General features: G+C 44.2%; 1 protein-coding gene across 1 annotated transcript in view; it reads left to right on the forward strand.

Moving 5' to 3' along the window:
- The first annotated feature begins 297 nt into the window (after positions 1-297).
- The window catches only part of ccdc102a (coiled-coil domain containing 102A), a 101353-nt gene continuing 79301 nt past the window's right edge, over positions 298-22349 (forward strand). The window contains exon 1 of the mRNA XM_036586448.1: positions 298-446. The gene's annotated coding sequence lies outside the window, so the exon portion shown is untranslated. The remainder of the gene's footprint in view (positions 447-22349) is intronic.

Below are 22349 nucleotides of genomic sequence, written 5' to 3' on the forward strand. Positions count from 1 at the left end.
TGTCAAACTCAACCAGTAAAACGGCCATATTAAAAATCTCTTTTTATTTTGTTTTTAATTAATGTTGTGCTGTAACCTGAACTGACCATTGTTTATTCAAAATACGCAAAAACTAAAGGTAGACCATTATTTTTTGCAGTGGAGCCAATAAGATCCTCTTTCCTGTCCTTTGTGCGCGCAGTAAATAAGTTTAAGCTTGGCTGTAATAAATTCACAAGTAAAACCCGCCACCATTCCAGTTTGAATACAGTAGAGGCCCCGCCCACAGCGCGAAGCCCCGCCCCCTGGGCTTCCAACAGCAACGCTCTGTCGCTGGAAAAAAATTCCTGTAGGGAAGCGACAGCGCCGAACTCGGGAACTGTGGGCTCGGCGGAAAGGAGGACAGCTGAACGGCCGAGAGAGGCGATTTTCCGCACCGTCCCTCCACCGCTGGTCCGTTTTTCCAGGTATGGCGCGTCTGTAATGCAGTCACTTCCACGGAGGCTCGGTGTGTTGTTGGGAAAGGCGGGCAGAGCGACTCCCCCCGCCGCGCTGCCGAGCATTCAACACGGCACGGAGCTGCTGCGAGCGGCTCGTTGTGGGAATGCTGGCCTGCTAAACTTGTGGAAACGGTGCAGTTTTCCGCCAAACCGAGAACATCATCATAGCAAAGACCCTTTAGAGCCGCCGCTGAGAGGGTGGGCTTCGTCCTGAAGGCAGCCGCGGGGTAGAAACAGCCACGAAGGGGTGAAAAGGCAGAGCCGAGTTCCAGAGTCTTTTGTGCTGGTTAGCCGTGCGCGGTGGTTCGGTTTGGGCGGATTCTGAGGGGTGTACCGTTCTCCGAGTACTATTTTGGTCCTGTTTGGGGTTCTTTGTGTTATACACACAGTTTAGCTGTAGAGTTGTAGTCCTGCAGCCCGCTCAGCTAGAAAGCCCACTTTGTTTGACCTTTGATGTCGACTTGAAATAGAGTCAAATGTACGAAAAACCTTTTTAAACGGTGCTGGAAGTGAATTCCTCCATTATAGCTTTACTCCTGCGTTAGCAGTGCTGGGTGGTGGGTGGTGTGAGTGGTCACCACCCCCCCCACCCCAGTGTGTTTAACAGTGAAGTTCTGCTGAACTCTTTCCTCCGTTGTTCCTCTTTTTGTGCAGGACTGGAGCTTTAGCTCTGTTCCCAGTGGTTCCTGTCTCTGTGTGTCTGACCCAGTGCCCAGTGACAGGAGCACGGCTTCTCAAAACCAGAACATCTGTTTTCCTCCGGGCTGGGTCGTCCGCTTTTATGCCCAGCTGTAAAACAGAAAGAAGCACAGGGCTCACACACACACACACACACACACAGTGTTAATGGGAGGTCAGACAAACTTTCATTAAGTCTCATGTTTTCCACCCTCAAAATAGCGAATCTGCAGGAGTAGAATATTCCTGTGTGTTAAATCCCATAATAGTTGTCTGAGGTTCCCCTTCTGATTGACGCGTATCTGGGAATATTGGGTTTGCCTTCTGTAAACACACCATGAGACGCTTCTTAAATTATGTGGTGAAAGAATAAAGAAACACTACATTTATTGGACATGCGGCGCCGAGGGTTCGCCGTGCGGCACTGCTTTGTTTTTTTTTCTTTAGCCTAAAGAATGTTCTAGATCCCACATCTGGATCCCTCTGGTCACCCACAGATGTCATGATCCCCCCCCACTCTCTGTTGCTCCTCTGCTTCACCTCTGCAGGCTTTTCTCTGTAGAGGAACAGTCAAGGGCACAGACTGGCTTTGTGGCCTCTTAAACCACAGTTGGCCCACTTTTGAATGCAGTGACCGTTTTTGCTCCTGAGAGACATCCAGGTTGAATTTTCTCGTGCCTTTTTAAGAATTCTGGACTAAGCGCAGTATTTTAAGAGAGCTGAGATCGTCAGCGGTCAGTGTGCTGTGATTCACTGCTGTACAGGCGAAAACAAAGAATCGCGCTGTGTCGGGAGGCGACGGTGCGATTGCTTTTCCGTTATCTTGGGATAATTAACTGTCTGGTCTTATTGTGGTCTTGAGGTCAGAACCCCCCCCTTCCCTCCCTTCACCTTGTCAACCAGACGGTAGTCAGCAGATGGTGGATTTCCGTGCTGTCCCACCAGCCCACCCTCCTCCACAAGGAATTTGCTCAGACTAAACCCACCGTCCGATGGTCAGTCCTCGAGCGTGGAGGCAGCTCGCCAGACAGATGGAAGGGCAGACAAATTCAGCCGGCCCCTTTTCCTGTTTCTTCCCCCTGAAAAAGAGAATGACTCGTGTGAGGTTGCCATGGCGACAAGGCATTTTCAGATGACTCGGATCCATCTGCCCGCTTGCTTGTTACATGTGTGTGAGTGTGTGTGTGTGTGTGTGTGGAGTGTGAGTGTGAGTTTATTTACATCATGAAATGGCAGCACAGATTGGCCAAAATAAAAATAATTATATATATATGTATATGTACTTATATATATATATAGCTCAAGCTGTGTCGGCTAAGCCAACACATGAAACACACTGGCATATTTTAATACTTTCTGTTGGCAAAAGCAATATAAATAACATAATTTCCACTCATCTGGCATTTTAAATCCATAAATGAAAAACTGGTTGCCTGTTTAAATAAAATGAAATAAAGCGCTACATTGAAAGTAAGAGGCAATCGACTACTTAGCAAAATGAGTCTTGCATAGTTATGCTGTGACCTTTTGGTACAGATGTAGTAGCAGCATTTTAATAGAGGGTGGATGTGCTTTCTCAGCTTATGTTGTTTACATCATAAAATCAACACATTACCAAAATAAGAAGAATAAATTGGCTGATTTTAGTTTTTGGAACAAAAATATTCTGATTACAGTCTTGACCGATTCTGATCGTGCCTCTCTGTTCAAAACAATAACCAGACCGAATCCAGATTTCCAGTTTTTAATAAAGTTTTAGCACACATTGTAGTTTATATTCGGTAATTATATTTATATTAATACCGGTGAAACTGAAAAAACAGTGTTGTTGTGTGGTCAGTACACTGCCCTGCACTGTTACTGTTTCAACAATTTTACCAGGAGGGTTTATTTTTTTGTCCATGGTGAAGTAGCTCGGGTTTGGGTGACATGCCAAATTGACAGTGTACCTACAATCAGTCCTGCTAAATGCATTCCATCCCACCACACCCAGCACTTCACCCCGTTCCCTCTGTTTGCTCACACTCTGAAACCCTTCCTTCCTTCGTGCCTCCAGTTTGTTCACTTGAACTAGCTTGTTGCTGTGGTTCTGCCTGTATGACTGATATATCTCTGTTCCTCAGAACATAGCAGACAGATTTAAGCGGCTGCAGTAGAACCTCCTACAGAGAGTACAGAGATCTCCTACATTATTGATCAGGTTCTCAATATGAATTACAACCGTTTGGTCACTTATCAGCGGGAATGTGTGTCGTATTCATCAGAGTAAAGCAGAGTGTCAGACTGCGCTGATCACGGTTGGTCTTCATCTCCGACTGTGGTAATCACAGCCATCTCTGAGGTTTGTTTTAACCATTGAACGAATTATTCAGAATGTACTTAAAAATGTAGACTCTTATCACATGACAAAATCCAGGACTGCAACATTGCAAAGTAAGAACTGCTCTGATCTTGTGTACAGTACAGTGGCCAGTCAGTGCTCCCCTCCAGGAATCTGGTCCTCTTTGACTGAAAGCTAGTGATTGTCTACATGTGTGCATTTGTGCTGGCGGAAGCACCTGGCTGTCTTCATATAATGGGGAGATTCAACTGGTGGGTGAGAATTTGCAAGAGTAAATATTGGCATAGATACACCGACCAGGCATAACGTTCTGACCACCTCCTTGTTTCTACACTCATTGTCCATTTTATCAGCTCCACTTACTATATAGGTGCACTTTGTAGTTCTACAGTTACAGACTGTAGTCCATCTGTTTCTCTGATACTTTGTTAGCCCCCTTTTACCCTGTTCTTCAGTGGTCAGGACCCCCATGGACCCTCACAGAGCAGGTACTATTTGGGTGGTGGATCATTCTCAGCACTGCAGTAACACTGACGTGGTGGTGGTGTGTTAGTGTGTGTTGTGCTGGTATGAGTGGATCAGACACAGCAGTGCTGCTGGAGTTTTTAAACACTGTGTCCACTCACTGTCCACTCTATTAGACACTCCTAGCTTGTCGGTCCACCTTGTAGATGTAAAGTCAGAGACGATAGCTCATCTGCTGCTGCACAGTTTGTGTTGGTCATCCTCTAGTCCTTCATCAGTGGTCACAGAACGCTGCCCACAGGACGCTGTTGGCTGGATGTTTTTGGTTGTTGGACTATTCTCAGTCCAGCAGTGACATTGAGGTGTTTAAAAACTCCAGCAGCACTGCTGTGTCTGATCCACTCAGACCAGCACAACACACACTAACACACCACCACCACATCAGTGTTGAATGATCCACCACCCAAATACTACCTGCTCTGTGAGGGTCCATGGGGGTCCTGACCACTGAAGAACAGGGTAAAAGGGGGCTAACAAAGTATCAGAGAAACAGATGGACTACAGTCTGTAACTGTAGAACTACAAAGTGCACCTATATAGTAAGTGGAGCTGATAAAATGGACAATGAGCGCAGAAACAAGGAGGTGGTCAGAATGTTATGCCTGATCGGTGCGTATTGCAGGTGAAGGACATCGTGATTGTGGTCGTTAATTGTGATTAAAAGCGTTATTCTTTGCGTTATAATGCTTATTGAGAAATTCGAGAAATTCAGCTTTTTGTCGAGTAGTCTGTCAGTAGAAGTGCTGGGTTGGGATGAAGTGAATGCAATGCTAGTTTTAATAAGCTAGTTTGAATATATACATCCTTTTTCTCCTTTCAGGTTGTGAGCAGAGTCTCGGTTACTGTACGGAGAGGACTGTGTTCCACATTCTGTCTGTATGATTATATGAGTGCACCTTAACAGTTCGGCTCTACTGAGCGGTTTTATTTGAGTTCATCTATTTTCTAACTGGACTTCATTGAAGCTGATGTGTTTCTGTGGGGTAAAAGATTAAACATCTAATGTCACACAGTGAGTCCACGCTTGCTGCTGCTAAGAGGTTTCTAATCTTCTAGTTGAATCAGTTGTTCGGTGAAGAGCCAACTTGTGTGTTCGCTCAAGCCAAAGTCCTGAGTACACATCAACCGTGCAGCTCCGAAGGATGCCAGATGTGTTCGAAGTTGATGCTCCATTTTTTTGGGAAGTGTAATTTTCCGGTATAAGACTGAGTGGAGGTTTTTAGCTTGTCTGGAGTTTACATTCGCTCCACTGAACAAATAGAATATAATTTAAGCTGTGTAATGTAATGTAGCCTAAATTTAGCTTGATCTGTAAATTATTAGTCTACATCTGCAGTGTACACTTTGTGGATCTAGAGGATTTAGTCCTTTTCCACTCCGAGGCATTATCTGTGAATAGCCTACATCATGTGAATGTGCACGATTATAGGACAGAACTTTCATGTGCCGTTTAGTGGAACTGGACAAAGGGACCAGATCTCTTGTATTAAACTTGGTTATGCGTGTTCTGTACTTATGGCAGCTCTTCGAAAGTGACATCGACAGGTTACATTTACATCAGACACATCGTATGCCAGTGTCTGGTCACTGTTTCATAATGTGAAAAAGCACTGGGTGTTTGTTTGGGTCACAGAGCACCGTGGAGCACCGTGGCCCTGTTGGCCATAAGTAATAGCCTATGAAAAAGAGGCTGTAGCCGTGTTTCTGAAGTTATTTTTCAACCATTGTTTCAAGATAATTTTTATACTGGGAGTTTCTTCCAAAAAGTAATTATTAGAGTAGAGCAACGATTGTTTTTACCAGCAAACAGTGTTCAGCAGAATGAGGCACGTTGGGTCAGTTTCTGGACTATAATTGCCTTTTAATGAGAACTCTCTGTTCAGAATGCTGTGTAGTCCAGGTCTAGACTTAATCCCTGTATGGGAAACTGAACCCTGTGGTAAGAAAAGTATGTTGCTCACTAATTGTTTAATGAGCTGCTGTTCTGCTGTGTGTACCGGCACTCGGGCCGCTGTCCCGCTCGTATGTGCAAAAACTGAAAACGTGACTGTAAAAGCGAGCGAAACTTCCACTATGCCGGCTATTCGGCTTTGCTTTTGCGCAGTCGTAGCCCTGCATGCTCGATGGTCAGTAATAGGTTTTGTGTGGATACTTTAATACATCATTCTTGGCAGGTTTTCGACTCGAAATGATCTTTGAAGTTGACGTTTGAGGCCTTGATTAGGATCTGCAGTAAACATCATTGTTACTGTATAAACTATCTTAGTCCCTTTTGGTTTGCCTGTTAAATTTCTTTCCTTCTGCATTTTTATTTGTCCTTCTGTGTCTCTTTTGCTCTTTTCCATCCACCTCTACTCAGCTCCCTCCTTAATTCACTGTAACGTGTCAGCATGGTTTGGACCAATTAAAGAGGCTTTTTATAACGGACCCTTATGTGGCTTCTTGGATGTGGTCAGATTGTACAGTGTCAACACAGTGGAGAGTAGAAATTCTCAAACATTCTAATCTGTTGCGTAATCAATAGTTCAAAATAACTGATTGTTATCATCGTGTATGACGTATTTAATTATCTAAAAATGACGTGTGTTTTCATGTTGGTGAGTTTGCTCTTTTATGCAACAGAGAAAAATTGTCCAGCCTATGACCTTGCCCTTGGTTTCTCCATCCCTGAGGTCTTAGCACGGCTTCTGTTCTTGGGTCATAGATCTACTTCTCCAGCTGTTGCTCTGGGCAGTAAATTGTGACCGTGACCTCAGTGCAGTAGCTAACAGTGACAAAGGAACTGACCAAGATGTCGTAGTTGTAAACAAGTGGCTTAAGAAAAGTAAGTATTAACAGAACCTTGTTTCAGTTCTGGGGACTGATGTTTAACCTGAAAACGCGTGTTCTGTGAAGCGCTGCGCTCAGTGATTGGGATCTTTGGCACTGTGGAGTAGGAACCGCAGGAAGGAAGTCTGATGGAATGGGGATTAGAGTTTGAGGGAAGTGGTCTCAGGGGTCACTGACAAAACCTCCCACCCCCTCCCCTTTACCGCCCTGGAAACAGTTCCAGGAGCTCTTTGTCCCAGGAGTGGCTTTACGTCACCTTCTAGCCTTGGAGGAGGAGCTGAACCAGTTGGGAATAAATGCACTACATCATTGGATATGCTCTGCTTTCATGGGGCCAATTTACTCGCGCCCTGAACCCGTAAGCAGTCTGCCAGATGTGCCATAGGAGTGGTCTGTGGCTTTGGGAGGGAACAGCTACAGCATGCGCTGCACGGGTGGTTATTAGGGGCCTCTCTGAGTCCATGTAGATCTGCCTGCCCTCTTTATGGACGCATGCATTAAAGGGTTTGAAACTTTCTTCATAAACAGCTGGATCTCAAAGTTTTTAAACCAGCGTGTTTGTTTGTGATGCAGATGATCTTTAAAAAGCTTCCAATCAAATATGAAATTGATGATGACCTGCCTTTTTTTTTTTAGTTCTTTGAAATGTGATAACCATCATTCACTGGGACAGTAAAGGGTTGTTCTTGCCTTTGCAGTACTTGGGCCCAGTCCCATTTCTTCTTTTTACCCCTACCCCTTGTTTTCGAGTGTCACCCTAACCCCTTGGAACTGAGTTACAGGGTAGTGGCTGAATCTTCCCTCTGAAATGGGACCCTCAAATAAAAAGAGCGTCACTTCATTAACAGCTACCAGCGCTGCTCTGTAGGCGACCCTGCCAGTCTGCAGTGACAGCAGAGGAGGGTAAAGTTCAGCTCCTCACTGCTGGGCTTTAGTTACATTTAGGGCATCATATGATCTTCAAAGAGGGGGCAATTATTTATTATCACCACCCCTAATTCTTCAGTGATATGAAGCTGAAGTCAGATATTCTCCAGATTCTTGTTCGAATTTTCCCGTTCCACCTTAAATGGAGCAGCAGTTGCATTCTGGCGTCAGAACTGCTGGACTATTTAAGGTGGAACAGGAAAGTTAGCTGGCTGGCTACCGAGACATTAGCATGCTATTAGCGATTTTTATGCTTGTAATGAAGAAAACGTCCAAAATACACTGAAACTACATTAAACTAAGATAAAACAATGATTATTGTAATTTTTTAACAGAAAAATTCTCACATTTGGTTTCTTTGGTCTCTTGTTCAGCCAACTTGCCGTTTTTTCTTTTTTTCTCATAACTCTCTGCGTCTTTATTGTCCGGCGCGTTTCACCACAACATGTAGATGAGAAAACCACGACTCTGCTTTGTTTTAGGCTGGCGTCAGCGCTGTTTTTACTAGTTATGTTAAGGGACCTGCACCTTTAGATACGATCAGCTGAGGATCCCCAAGGTGCCCTCAAATTTCTCTTTGGTGGCTTTGTGGTTGACTGGTTTAGAGCCAGCAACACCACTCGGCCCACTGGGATCATCACTTATCATTCCATTTCAGTACAAATTATCGTCACAAATGGATCCCCGAAAGCCGAGTTATATTCAGTGTCAGCTAGACGTCAGAAATGGACTAACAAAGACAATAATCTGCCCCACACAAACGTAATGGAGGGATGCATTTACTTCACCTTGGCATCAGAGGTAGCCTTAACATCTTTACCAGGAGAGAACAGGTCGGGATGTTTTGTCCTGTGGTTTCTGCCTGTCAGTTCATTAGCAGATAGACTTACAGCACTTGAGTGCTCAGTTACCTCTGCAGTGTAGTCACTGTTGATTAGCCCTGATTTTGTGGTAATGGATCCAAACCTCCTGATGCAAATCATGTAGACAGCTGGTTATCCAGGGGATTGACCGCATGCAAGAAGCACAGCTTAGAATCCAGTGATATTATCAGTGGTGCTATTTTTATTTTTTAGTTTCTGAAACTGAAATTAAATCAGTTTCTATGTTCATTCAAGGTAGTTCCTCTTCGGCTGTTCCATGACTGTCTGGTTTGCATTTTGCCTGCAGACAGGTGGTCAGTAACCCCTTTAGAAACAACGTTCAGGCTTCCTCAGGTTGGCAGAAACTACGTGTAATATGGTTTCTCATGTTTGTTGTTTCCAAAATATTTTAGTGTGGCACAACTTGCGTGTAGTCTGGCTCCTGTGCAGGTCTTTTTCCCTTCAACTCCGTAGAAGCTAAAGTGCTTGCATATGCTAGTTCAGGGGTCGCCAACGTGCGGCTCTTATACTGCCCTGTTGCTCCACAGCAGAATTAGATTAGTAGGTAAAAATAAAATAATCGTCTTTCGCAGTAAAATAAAGCTCTGCTGATCGTTCAACACAGTTTAATAATAAATGGTCTTAAACGCTGCTGATTCACCACCCTATAACTCTGAAGGTTGGTGTGGAGACTGCAGGTTACATAGCAACGCAGAGAGTCTCGCCTGGCTAGTAGCTACGAAACAGCAGAGAGAGAGATTTAAGACTAATGTTTGGAGCCGAATGGACTTATTCGCATTTAGAAGCACCGCAGTTTGTTTCCTGGTGCATTAAATCTGCAACGAGAGACGTCAAACACTACAAAGTTGTGAAGTTGAAGCTTCTCTTTCTAATTGTCCCGTTCCACCTTAAATGGTGCAGGAGTTACATTCATTTAAGGTGGAACAGGAAAATTTTAACAGGAGGCTGGCGAATGAGAAGCGACTTCAGCCTCGTAAAAAGTTGAACGTGGGGAGAAATTTTAGAAGAAAGTTTATATTTTTCAGCCTAAACTAGGACATCAGCACGTATTGGACATAAAACGTTGTGGCTCCCAAGGTGGACTGATTTTTGGACAAAATGGCTCATCTTAACATTTGGGTTGCGACCCCTAACCTAGCTTTTGATGCAGAGGGAGCCGGTCGGATTTCTCGCTCATCCAGTTGTGTTTTTGTTATGTGCCGCCACAGACTGTCCGAACGCTGCCCTTCCGCACTTCCAACTTCTGCTTTTTGCGTTTTGTCAACATCACGTTATAAATTAAAATTTAGAGAATAAATTAAGTTGAGTTTCTGATTTTTAACTGTGGCTGTACCATGTTTATGAGGAATGTTAGTGCAGACAATTTAAATGGTAACTAAAAATATTCATTTTCCTAAATTCACCTGATTGTGACAGATCTAGCAAAAATATATTAGAATACTTAGAGACATTTTCATGGAACACTTTATGCATTACGGTGTTCAGTTTGATTCTTTGGAGCAGACAAAAAAGAGCCAGTCGTGCCACATTAAAAAAATATTATCAAAAACTATGAATACACCCTTTTTTTCACATACTACAGCACTGAATTCAATTCAGCAGGGCTAATTATGCTCTCTTGTAGTGGAACATGCAGTTGTTCTTTAAGTGCTGACAGTATAAAACATACTTATTTATATATTGATAACAATAAATATTGGTATATGGCTCACCCATACGCACCCGCCCCTACTTCAGAACCAGTGCTGAGATTGTGATACACACAGAAAAAAGGTTTAATGTGTAGTAATTTACACACATTTTACAACGAACACAATCAAACGAACACTAACATTTGGTCATGTTTACAATTTAGCAAAATGTCCCTCCTACGAAGTTTCATTGTTCAGGATCTGTGAAGGGTCTGTAATCTCATCCAGACATAAAATTATCCTGGGAAGTGAATCATCCGGACATCCGGACTGGTTAACTTGGTATGTTGGAAAGAGTACAGTACAAAAAGTGGACTAGTCACTGATTCTAGACGAACACATAGCCGTAACATCTGTTATCACTGCATGCATAATTGTTAATCAGCTTTTTTGTGCTGTTTATGTGAATGCGTAATCTTTCTGACATTTGATGTTTTGTTATTGTAGTTTTCAGACTGTAATTGTGTTGTTGTACTAGAGCAGTGAGTGCGTGCAGGACTGTGTCTGGCTGGTTGCAGTAGACGTTTGCAGTTCGGCCTGCTTCTGTCCGTCGGAGGCCCGGAAGACCACATGGTTTTGCGAGTTACTCTTTGCTCTGATCCTCGTAAGTAGGTGTGAAGGGAGATGCGTGGGAGGAAGGCTAAGTTTGGGAGTTTGTTATAATAAAGATTGACTGTCGGTGCCTCTTTTTGATGTATTGGTTTATTTTTTTTCCAACTAAGGCTCTGTGCGTGAGCCATTAGACCAGCCAAGAAAGTCACTGTTCCTGTATCCACAGTATCATCCAGTCTTACCCAGCAATAACCCAGTACGCTCTCCAAGCTCTGAGGAATGTCCTGCAATATTTTAAGCTGCAAAGTAACATTCAGGCCGTGCTTGTGAAACCTCATTCATCTGTATTCCGAAAATGAGGAACAGGAGCAGCGAGGTACTGATCCACACTCGCAGCCATCCTGAAGCAAACCGAAGGAGTTTGTTAGGGAAAGTCTTCTAATTCTGTTTGAACCATTATGATGTATAATTTTCTGCATCTGATCCTGATTTGGACGAAAGTTTGAAGGGTCTGTCTGAAGGAGCCGTAAACAGCCTCGTCCCACTCGGGGTTTATCTCAGGCTTATGTCACCACATGGCACCTAAGAAAGCGCCGAAGTCCTGAGCAGATGGTCTTTTATAAACTGAGTACGTGTACGAGACAGAGATTCGAGGCTTCTTTCCCAAAGCTGTTGATTTTGGAATGGTGAAGTGGAAGTTAGTGGGAACCCTGAGGGCGCACCCTCCCCTTCACCACCCGCACGGTCCAGACAGTTCGACAAAGCTCGTGGGGTCAGGAGGGCCGACCAGTCAGGATCTGAGCTGATTTCAGACGGTTGCTGCACTCGAGGCCGGCACCCGTAGCCGTTCATGAACTCTTTCCTCTCGGTTAAAAGCTGGATTCGGGAAGGCAACTGCTGTTCTTTTAACAGCGTCTGGGAACACCATGAAAGAAACAATGGTGGAAGGTGCCATGAAGAAACCCAAGGCTGGTCCAACTCTAAGAAGTTTTTAAGGCTTGACACCCGTTTGTTTCTCAGAGACTTTACAGAAAGCTGTAAGCTCCTTTTCTGCCCCCCAGATATGGATTAAAGTCTTTAGATTCAGAGGCCTCAGCAGATTCACGCTGCACTGCTAGAGTAAGCAGGGAAACACGACCCCCTTCTCCTCATTCTGAGGCTGATCTCTGCTTGTGAATTAATGATGGCCATTTGATACTGGTGCTGCTCTCTGGCCTGAGGCCTGGCTCCCAGCAGAGACTGGTGCAGAGTGCAAGGTCACTTTGTGTTCATGCGGCAGCACAGCAAGCCACTATCTACATTTTTCAGGCAATCAGCTGGAATGCTTGGCTTCGATTCAGGTTGCTATTTGAACGCTTTACAAGTATTTTGCAGGAGCAGCTTCCAACACTGCTTTCTTAAGATTTGACAACAGAGCCAGACGTATGTGTGTGAGCACCATCTTTGGCTCTGTGGCAACTCTGATTGTGTAAAAGAGCGAAAGTGCCCGTCTGCTAGCCGGCACTCAGACAGGCTGAGGTCTCCAGGAGGGTGCAACGCTATTAAAACTCCTCCGTCTTCCACACAGACAGCTCACAATCAATAGGCTGCTTACTGGGTTGTATGTAAATGACTTAAGTCGATTCCATTGACAGGTTGGACTCCAATTAAAGCACTTTATGTCCATCAAGGCTTCCCTGCCAAGTTGTGAATGGAGTGTGCTGCACTATAAGAAATTGTCAGAAATGGCCAAGTTCCAGTTCTAAGCCTTTGTATACTGGCTCTGTTAGGTTTGTTGCTCAGAATGCATGGAGACGAACTTGACCACGACATTCTAATATTCCCCACTGGGCACAAATAGATAATAATAGATGTGTCAATATTCAATAATAAGGTGGACCATTAGAGCAGCATGTTAAATCACATTTTATATATAGTTTACATATAGTTTTTCACGATAAATGCATTGTTAGAGCGGCGACGACGGAACAGATCTAGTTACCCCATACATGCAGCGCCAGAGAGACACCGTTACATTACCAGCACAAACCATTACAAGCCTCCTTCTCTGCACTGGGGCTGAACCTGCTGTCCCACCTGGCCAGTTAAAAACGTACTTAACTCAGCTTTACTGGAAAAACTACTCAAAACAACGTGCAGCAAAGGGGAATTCATGCAGCACACAGCCTACTTCGGGCGGTACTGATGGGCTACTGCAGCACGCTACCTTACGCCCATTAGCGTCCTTCAAAATAAGAGTCCTGGACCAGCTAAACACATGTTGCCTAACTACACTCAACCAAAAGCAAGAACGACGTTGTTTTTAAACTAAACACACCCTGACGCGTCTGACTCCACAGAATTACATGATTAAATAAGAAAGGAAAATGAAACAAGAATATGTGTTTGTTCTTGTGCACCTGTATAAAAAAATATATATATTCATTTGTTTTTGTAGCCTTTTGAGCTGTTGAGGTAATGCTAACTGTTTCTCAGCCCTAAATATGCACAGAAATGTGATTGCAATTCTAAAGAGGGGTTTAGAATAAAGGCAGATTAGTGAGATTTCTGTTTACACTTCCCCCAGAAATGTCTACACTTGTGTTACGTCCAGCCAGAAACACGTTACTTTAATAGTTTATCATTTATCACTTCTCGTATCGTCATCGTGACCCGATTGAAAATTGCATTGTGTGTCAGTATTGTGCAGCCCTATATACCATGATATAGAGGTTGTTATCGCAATACTTATAGAAATGATTTATTTTTACTGACATCTGGTAAGTTGGGATGGATAAAGTAGTGCAAGTATTTAGAAAAACATACCGTTCTGAACTAAATTCTGTTAGCCAGGCCTAATTATCCTGTAATCAAACATGCAGTGGGTTAGTGTTTTTAATTACTGCCGAAATCCACTGTATAATCAAAAAAAGTGCATTGTGACATATTGGGACAGAATTTATCACAATAACGATAATCACTGTCATATCGCCCAGCCCTACCATGATATACACACATCATATTGTTATTGCAGATGCTTTCAAATGCAGTCACTGCATTTTAGTCGAACGAGCTGCAGTTTCACCAACGAGTATTTAGATAAATAGCTCTGGTTTCACAAGGTCCCACTACCCTGTCACTCTGGGATGTTTTATTTGGTGTTTTATGAAGTAGAGCAGCTGTTTTAGTGTGTTATTGGTCTGAGCACCTTCACAGCTCACAATAACCGTCGCAGTGCTGTCATTTATATCCAGTGTGCTGGCTAGAGGGGCCACCGCCTGCCACGAAAACAGTGTCTTTGGGGAAACCACAGACATGATGCCAGTCAGAATAGTCAAAAACCAGGATTCCAGACATTAGTGAAGATTGCTGGGCCATTATTACGACGGCGTCTTAGGGCCACTGTTCATAAAAATAAAAATAGTAGGCTTTGAGAAAAAAGTCAGAATATTTCGAGAAAAAAGTGGTAGAATTACGACATTAAAGTGGCGTTAATACCAGGAAAGATCGCAATATTATGGCCAAAGGTTTTGCAAAGGGAAGGCAGCACCTCCTCGTGTTAAATGAGGGGCATGAAGTTTCACAGACAGTGAGAATGATGATCAGAATGATCCACAGAGAGTCAGGAGTGAGTGGAGCTCTGGCGCCAGTACAGCAACCGAGACCCCAATGTGTTATGGCAGCCCCCCTTCAGTTAGACCACTTTATCCTCCAAATATTACGACTTTATTCTCAAAATATTATGACTTTTTTTCGAAGTCTACTGTTTTTATTAACAGTGGCCCTAAAACGGCATCGTACATTATAAAGGAGCCTCACAAGTCCTCACAAATACACTATAATTACATATATATACATATATTGCTCTGAAAATGTACATTTAGAACATTACATGTATGTTCATTTGGTGTGTACGATCAGAATCAGCAGATCACACAGTCAGACAATTTATTATTTTGATTTTAATCTTTCTTTCTTGCAGTTTTATAGCCAAATAAGTGCACTTGTGCTGCAGAACATATATACGTCATATATATGTTCTGATGAACTGATTGTGCTGAATAGCCAGTTGCCAGTCAGAAGCCTAATGTACATATATCATCTTACAAGTGTAGTGTTCTTTTTCTTAATACATTATTGGGATCATTTCATGAACTCAGTGTTCTACAGTGCAAGCAAAATTCCCGCGTTTGGCCCTTTTTTAAAAAATACAAACAGAATTTTGACTGTGTGGCGCCAGTGTGAGAGCAAGTTGAACAAAATGTCACAAAAAGCCAAACAAACCTGCCAGATTTGAAACTTTCATAGCTGAGAAATTGTCCTGGTTTAGTTTTGTTCTCGTTGCAGTGCACGTACATCTCATCAGTTTTCATACGGAAGACTTTAACCCCTCCATTGCCGAATCCTCAGGCACATAGCTGCCCTTAGACCACTGCTAATATTAGAGAGCAATTGGTGGGACCAGCGTGACCACATAGAAGCAGACAAAAATAACCGAACAGGATGTCCTCAGTTATATCTCACATAAACCCACACAGATCACACAGAAACAGCAGCTGCGTGTTTCAGTGCACAGCCCAGTATTATTAGCCAATACAGTGATTTTGTGTGTTATATGTAGACAGGATACCAAAATGGTTGCTAAACAAAATCAACAGCAGCCAATTTTGTACAAAAGGAAAATCTCCACTATGGAATGTTTAATTTGACTGCATTGAGAACTGAAAACTAAGGGAAATGTGTTTAGTGTAGTTTGTAGTCATGCTGTAAAGATTGTGGCATCAGGGCTGTTTTACATTAAACGGCAGTGGAGAGCGGCTCACTCGGTTCTTCTCAGTGAGTCAGAGCGATTAGCTCAGATCATCAGTAAGGACCGACTCTGAGCGAGAATAAAGAAGAATGTTCATCTTATGTGTGTTTGTAGATTTGTCTTTGTGCTCCTGTGTACTTAAAATCAGGAACACCAGCGATTCTTGGCGCACGGCTTACTGTAGATCCCTAAAACTGAGGTAGAAGGTTAGGTAATAATCGTGGTATTACATTTTAATATGGGGGTAAGAAAGCCAATAGAGAATCATCAATCGCCGCTATATATCCAACGCAGAGGCTTATGCACATACTTTCATACCCACTCATCACCTCTCTGAGAACGTTTTCTGACACATCAAAGCCTACATGATAAATTGTTGCAGACTTTCTCAGTAGCTTAGATAGATACTTTATTGATCCCGAAGGAAATTTAGCAGACCTTTTGTACTTGTTACTGTTTTTGGGAAAACTGCTACAGCAAGATCTCTCGTACCATTCGCTCAGAGCTCCCAACTGGATGTTAAAGTACTCATTATTTACATTCTAGTTGTGAGCGTGATGTGGTTCAGACTCTCACAGGCACAGTATACAGTGAGCTGCACCACCCAGCCTTCCATTCAAGAGCAGTGACATCGCCTCTTTTACATGAGAGCTGGTGAAGCTTCTTCTGCCTCTGTTCTTCTGTTTATGAAAGGTGTGTCTATGTGGCGACAGTCCCGGCAGCAGAGGCACATTCTTTTGCCTGCGTTTTGACTCTAATTGGGATCTTGTGGTTCCTTGCTAGAGCTGGAAGTTTCACAGTGGCCAGGCTTTGATCACCCGAGCGAGTTTTTTTTAATGTGTTCAGACACAGTTTTTACTTGCTGCCACCTAAAGCATTAATTACCTTGCATATGTGAATGTTTGTGTGGGACTGTGCTTGAAGGAGGGCTGTAAGGAGTTCAGTGCTCTATTTTTAGTGGTGAATTGCCTCTTCAGTGGGTGCAGAGTTGCATAGCTCTTATGAATTCACGCCGTCCTCAGATGATTTCTGAATTCAGTCTGTATGTCGTTTTGCCCAGAGCTGCTTTGAGACCTATTTTTGAGTGTTTGACGTTTTTGGCGTTGATTCCTCTCATTGTTTAGATCAGCAAAGCTCAGTTCAGTTAGAGCTCTTAAACTGCTCTAGTGTTGTTGTGTGGAAATGTGTATAAGATGAATTGCTTTGCTTTGTTAGAGCTTTGTGTTTGTATGTGTATGAGTGTGAGTGAGTGAGTGAGAGTGTGTGTGAGTGAGTGTGTGTGAGTGTGTTTGTATGTGTACGAGTGTGAGTGTGTGTGAGTGTGTGTGAGTGTGTTTGTATGTGTACGAGTGTGAGTGTGTGGGTGAGCATGTGTGTGAGTGAGTGTGTTTGAGTGTGTTTGTATGTGTACGAGTGTGTGTGTGTGAGTGTGTGTGTGTGAGTGAGTGTGTGTGTGAGTGTGTGTGTGAGTGTGTTTGTATGTGTACGAGTGTGAGTGTGTGGGTGAGCGTGTGTGTGAGTGAGTGTGTGTGTGAGTGTGTGTGAGTGTGTTTGTATGTGTACGAGTGTGAGTGTGTGGGTGAGTGTGTGTGTGAGTGTGAGTGAGTGTGTTTGTATGTGTACGAGTGTGAGTGTGTGAGTCAGTGTGTGTGAGTGTGTTTGTATGTGTACGAGTGTGAGTGTGTGAGTGTGTGTGAGTGTGTTTGTATGTGTACGAGTGTGAGTGTGTGGGTGAGCATGTGTGTGAGTGAGTGTGTTTGAGTGTGTTTGTATGTGTACGAGTGTGTGTGTGTGAGTGTGTGTGTGTGTGAGTGTGTGTGTGTGAGTGAGTGTGTGTGTGAGTGTGTGTGTGAGTGTGTTTGTATGTGTACGAGTGTGAGTGTGTGGGTGAGCGTGTGTGTGAGTGAGTGTGTGTGTGAGTGTGTGTGAGTGTGTTTGTATGTGTACGAGTGTGAGTGTGTGGGTGAGTGTGTGTGAGTGTGTTTGTATGTGTACGAGTGTGAGTGTGTGTGTGAGTGTGAGTGAGTGTGTTTGTATGTGTACGAGTGTGAGTGTGTGGGTGAGCGTGTGTGAGTGTGTTTGTATGTGTACGAGTGTGAGTGTGTGAGTGAGTGTGTGTGTGAGTGTGAGTGAGTGTGTTTGTATGTGTACGAGTGTGAGTGTGTGAGTGAGTGTGTGTGTGAGTGTGAGTGAGTGTGTTTGTATGTGTACGAGTGTGAGTGTGTGAGTGAGTGTGTGTGTGAGTGTGTGTGTGAGTGTGTTTGTATGTGTACGAGTGTGAGTGAGTGAGTGTGTGTGAGTGTGTGTGTGAGTGAGTGAGTGTGTGTGTGAGTGAGTGTGTTTGTATGTGTACGAGTGTGAGTGTGTGGGTGAGCGTGTGTGTGAGTGATGGTCACTGAGTCATAGCTGTGGAATGCTCAGTCTTTCCTAGTCCAGGCTTTATATCTGAAACCTGGACTCGTCAGTAACCCAACATTTCCCTGTTGACACTGAGAGACAAACCCAGTCGGATTAATCCGTCTGCTAGACTTAATCGGGTGGATAAAGATCAGAGTCACAGCTCGAGGTCCGAAAAACTCTGTTTCTCTGAACTTTCGAGAAAGAAAGATGAACGTGGAACTGGGCACATGTCCTGGAACATTGCATGTCGATCAAACAGATGAGCCGGCAGGGATGAGTAGAAGCGGTTTCCTGCGAGTCTTTGATTTGCCCCTCGCTGGTCACATGCACATTAACCCTTCCTGCAGCTCTGCAATACAGCGTCTGTGCTGGGCTGCATGGAACTTGTTTCTTAAAGCTGGCTTCCCACAGTGGAACTGCATACATGAAACTAAATTTCATATGAACTGCATTAACGTGGACTGCAACTCATAGCTGCTACAGCTGTAACTGTCTCGACAAGTTTCATGAAACAGCCAAGCAAAGTATTGATAACATATTACGTGAAAATGCTGAATAACATCATTTCAAACGGTTGGTTTCACCAGATCAGCGTACAAGAAAGTAAAACATCACTGCAGTGTTGAAAAGTAGACCCAGCTTGGTCAAACCGAAGTTTCAGTGTTTCATTTACCTGGGCTTTGATGACAAACAAACAAACGAGTTCGAGTTCCTCAAAGCTGTTTCTGTAACCTTCTGGTTTAAATAGCCAGCTAATGCTTACAGCTGTTTAAACAGCTGCTTGTGCTAGCATTTAGCATTCCTTGTTAGCCTCCTGCTATCGTGATCTTAGGTTATTATTTTCTTCTCTCCTGACGCAGCCTAGTTTCACCCGGAGCTCAGATTCTTTTGGAAATCAAAGGATGAAATTTATTAAACCAGAGGAGGCCTAAAAACATACGTACAGAGTAAAGTAGATACAGTAAATACGTAAAATTGAGATACACAGATCAGGCATAACATTCTGACCACCTCCAGCAGCACTGCTGTGTCTGATCTACTCATACCAGCACAACACAGTACATAGATACATAAAATTGAGATACACCGATCAGGCATAACATTCTGACCACCTCCTTGTTTCTGCACTCATTGTCCATTTTATCAGCTCCACTTACTATATAGGTGCACTTTATAGTTCTACAGTTACAGACTGTAGTCCATCTGTTTCTCTGATACTTTGTTAGCCCCCTTTTACCCTGTTCTTCAGTGGTCAGGACCCCTATGGACCCTCACAGAGCAGGTACTATTTGGGTGGTGGGTCATTCTCAGCACTGCAGTAACACTGACGTGGTGGTGGTGTGTTAGTGTTTGTTGCGCTGGTCTGAGTGGATCAGACGCAGCAGTGCTGCTGGAGTTTTTAAACACCTCAGTGTCACTGCTGGACTGAGAATAGTCCACCAACCAAAAATATCCAGCCAACAGCGTCCTGTGGGCAGCGTCCTGTGACCACTGATGAAGGACTAGAGGATGACCAACACAAACTGTGCAGCAGCAGATGAGCTATCGTCTCTGACTTTACATCTACAAGGTGGACCGACAAGGTAGGAGTGTCTAATAGAGTGGACAGTGAGGGACTGATCCACTCAGACCAGCGCAACACACACTAACACACCACCACCACGTCAGTGTTACTGCTGAGAATGATCCACCACCCAAATAGTACCTGCTCTGTGAGGGTCCATGGGGGTCCTGACCACTGAAGAACAAAGTATCAGAGAAACAGATGGACTACAGTCTGTAACTGTAGAACTACAAAGTGCACCTATATAGTAAGTGGAGCTGATAAAATGGACAATGAGTGTAGAAACAAGGAGGTGGTCAGAATGTTATGCCTGGTCGGTGTGTATAGACGTAGAAAAAAGGCAATGAGAAATGGAAAATTATAAATAATAGGTGCTGCAAATATAAACAAAACACATGTAGATGAGTTTATTTAGTGAGATCGTTACAGTATGTTTAAATATATATGCCTGTAATTTGACAAACGGATGGTGCAATCAAATATATTGGCTGCAACTTGAGTTTGTGTTGCGCTGTATAGTTGTGAGATTGCATGGAATCGAAGCTGCGTTACTGCAGTACAGGAAGGTTTCACTGTGTAAAGCCTTCCTCTCTTCTCATGTATGTGTCAGAGTCTCCATTTCGTCTGGATGTGTTTACTGTGTCTAATGTTTAGATTGTCTGACCCTAAGATCCTGCAGGCCTTTGACTCTTGAGCCTTCTCTCGAGTTTTCTGACAGGAGACCAACAGTGCCAACGTAGTTTGCTGCAAGACTGTCTAATGTGTTCTTTACTCTGTTTGATTTTGAATGTTAATACAACCTTTTTAACTTAAAATACCTGTGGTTTTCAGGAATCGTTACCAGGCGTCCAACATGCAGGACGTTTGACCCAAATCTTCTAGTGAGCTGTACACAACATCAGTTTGTTTGATGCTTGCTGGAGTGAGGGGCGGGGGGGCAGGGGGATCTAGATTTTGTCATTTTTGCGGCTTGCGTGCAACTCTCTGTTTACAAAGCCTTCTTTTTCCTTCAGAATTTATGCTGTGCTTGAGTTTAGTCTGTTTGATGTTTGCAGATTTCTTGCTGGCTTTATTTCAAAGCCGAACCTTAAATTGAATCCATGTCATATACGCTGGACGGTGAGAGAGAGAGACAGAGAGGGGGGGGGGACAGAGACAGAGAGAGGGGGAGAGAGACAGAGACAGAGAGAGAGAGAGAGAGAGAGGGGGGGGGAGAGAGAGAGGGGGGGAGAGAGCTAAGTCTTAAATTGAAGTTAGAAAATGTCTGCTTCGACTTTGACCTCTGGGTTTTCCCCCTTTCCGTCTCCTCCCTGCTTTCTCACAAACCTCTTACCTCCCTCTTGGTCTCCCATGTCATTTTACATATTGCCAAAGTGGTGTGGTTGTCAAAAGATCAACTCCATTTCTGTGATCTGTTAAAAGAGAGAGAGAGACAGAGAGAGAGACAGAGAGAGACAGAGACACAGAGAGAGAGAGAGAGACAGACACAGACACAGAGAGAGAGACACAGAGAGAGAGAGAGAGAGAGAGCTTGTGCGAGCTGGAAAGAGAGAGAGACAGAGACACAGGGAGAGAGAGAGAGAGCGTGTGCGAGCTGGAGAGAGAGAGAGACAGAGAGAGAGACAGAGACACAGAGACACACACAGAGAGAGAGAGAGAGAGATAGAGACAGACAGAGACACAGAGAGAGAGAGAGTGTGTGCGAGCTAGAGAAAGAGAGAGCAGGAGAAAGAGAGGGAGAGAGAGCAGGAGAGAGAGAGAGCAGGAGAAAGAGAGAGCAGGAGAAAGAGAGAGCAGGAGAGAGAGAGAGAGAGAGCAGGAGAAAGAGATAGAGAGAGCGTGTGCGAGCTGGAGAAAGAGAGAGAAAGAGAGAGAGAGCAGGAGAAAGAGAGAGAGAGAGAGAGAGAGAGCAGGAGAAAGAGAGAGAGAGAGAGCAGGAGAAAGAGAGAGCAGGAGAAAGAGAGAGAGAGAGAGAGAGCAGGAGAAAGAGAGAGAGAGAGAGAGAGCAGGAGAAAGAGAGAGAGAGAGCAGGAGAAAGAGCAGGAGAAAGAGAGAGAGAGAGAGAGAGCAGGAGAAAGAGAGAGAGAGAGAGAGAGAGAGCAGAAGAAAGAGAGAGAGAGAGAGAGAGAGAGAGAGAGCAGGAGAAAGAGAGAGAGAGAGAGAGAGAGAGAGAGCAGGAGAGAGAGAGAGAGGGAGAGAGAAAGGAGAGGGGGACTCTCGTTCCCACTCCCACAGCTCTCGCGGTAAAGCAGGCAGCTTTTGAGAGAGAATTTCCAGCTGAGCCTCCTGGGAACCTGTTTCACTTCCACTCAAAATATGAGAAAAATTCTTCTTTTAAGGCTGATAGTTGAACTGGCGCCAGATGCGTCCGACACGCTGGCAGCGCCGCGTCTGAGTCAGTGTGTGAACTGGCAGCCGTTTAATAGCAGTTTAGAAACATATGAGACTTTGGCGTTTATTAATCTCTGACAGCAGCAGAGCCGACAGAGGCTGGCTGTGTTTATTGGATGGGATGTGTAGTGGGTGGTTTGGGGGTCATGCCGAGGCTTTGGCTGTGCTCCTCGGTCACCAGCAGCATTCAGACATTTGACTGAGCTGTGATGGACTGCCGACCTGTCCTGGGCGTTTCCCGCCTTTCGCCCGCTGAGCGCTGGGATAGGCCCCGGCGCCCCCTATGGGGGAGTGGGTGA

The sequence above is a fragment of the Colossoma macropomum genome, unplaced genomic scaffold, assembly GCF_904425465.1.
Source record: "Colossoma macropomum unplaced genomic scaffold, Colossoma_macropomum, whole genome shotgun sequence".
NCBI classification, from domain to species: Eukaryota; Metazoa; Chordata; class Actinopteri; order Characiformes; family Serrasalmidae; genus Colossoma; species Colossoma macropomum.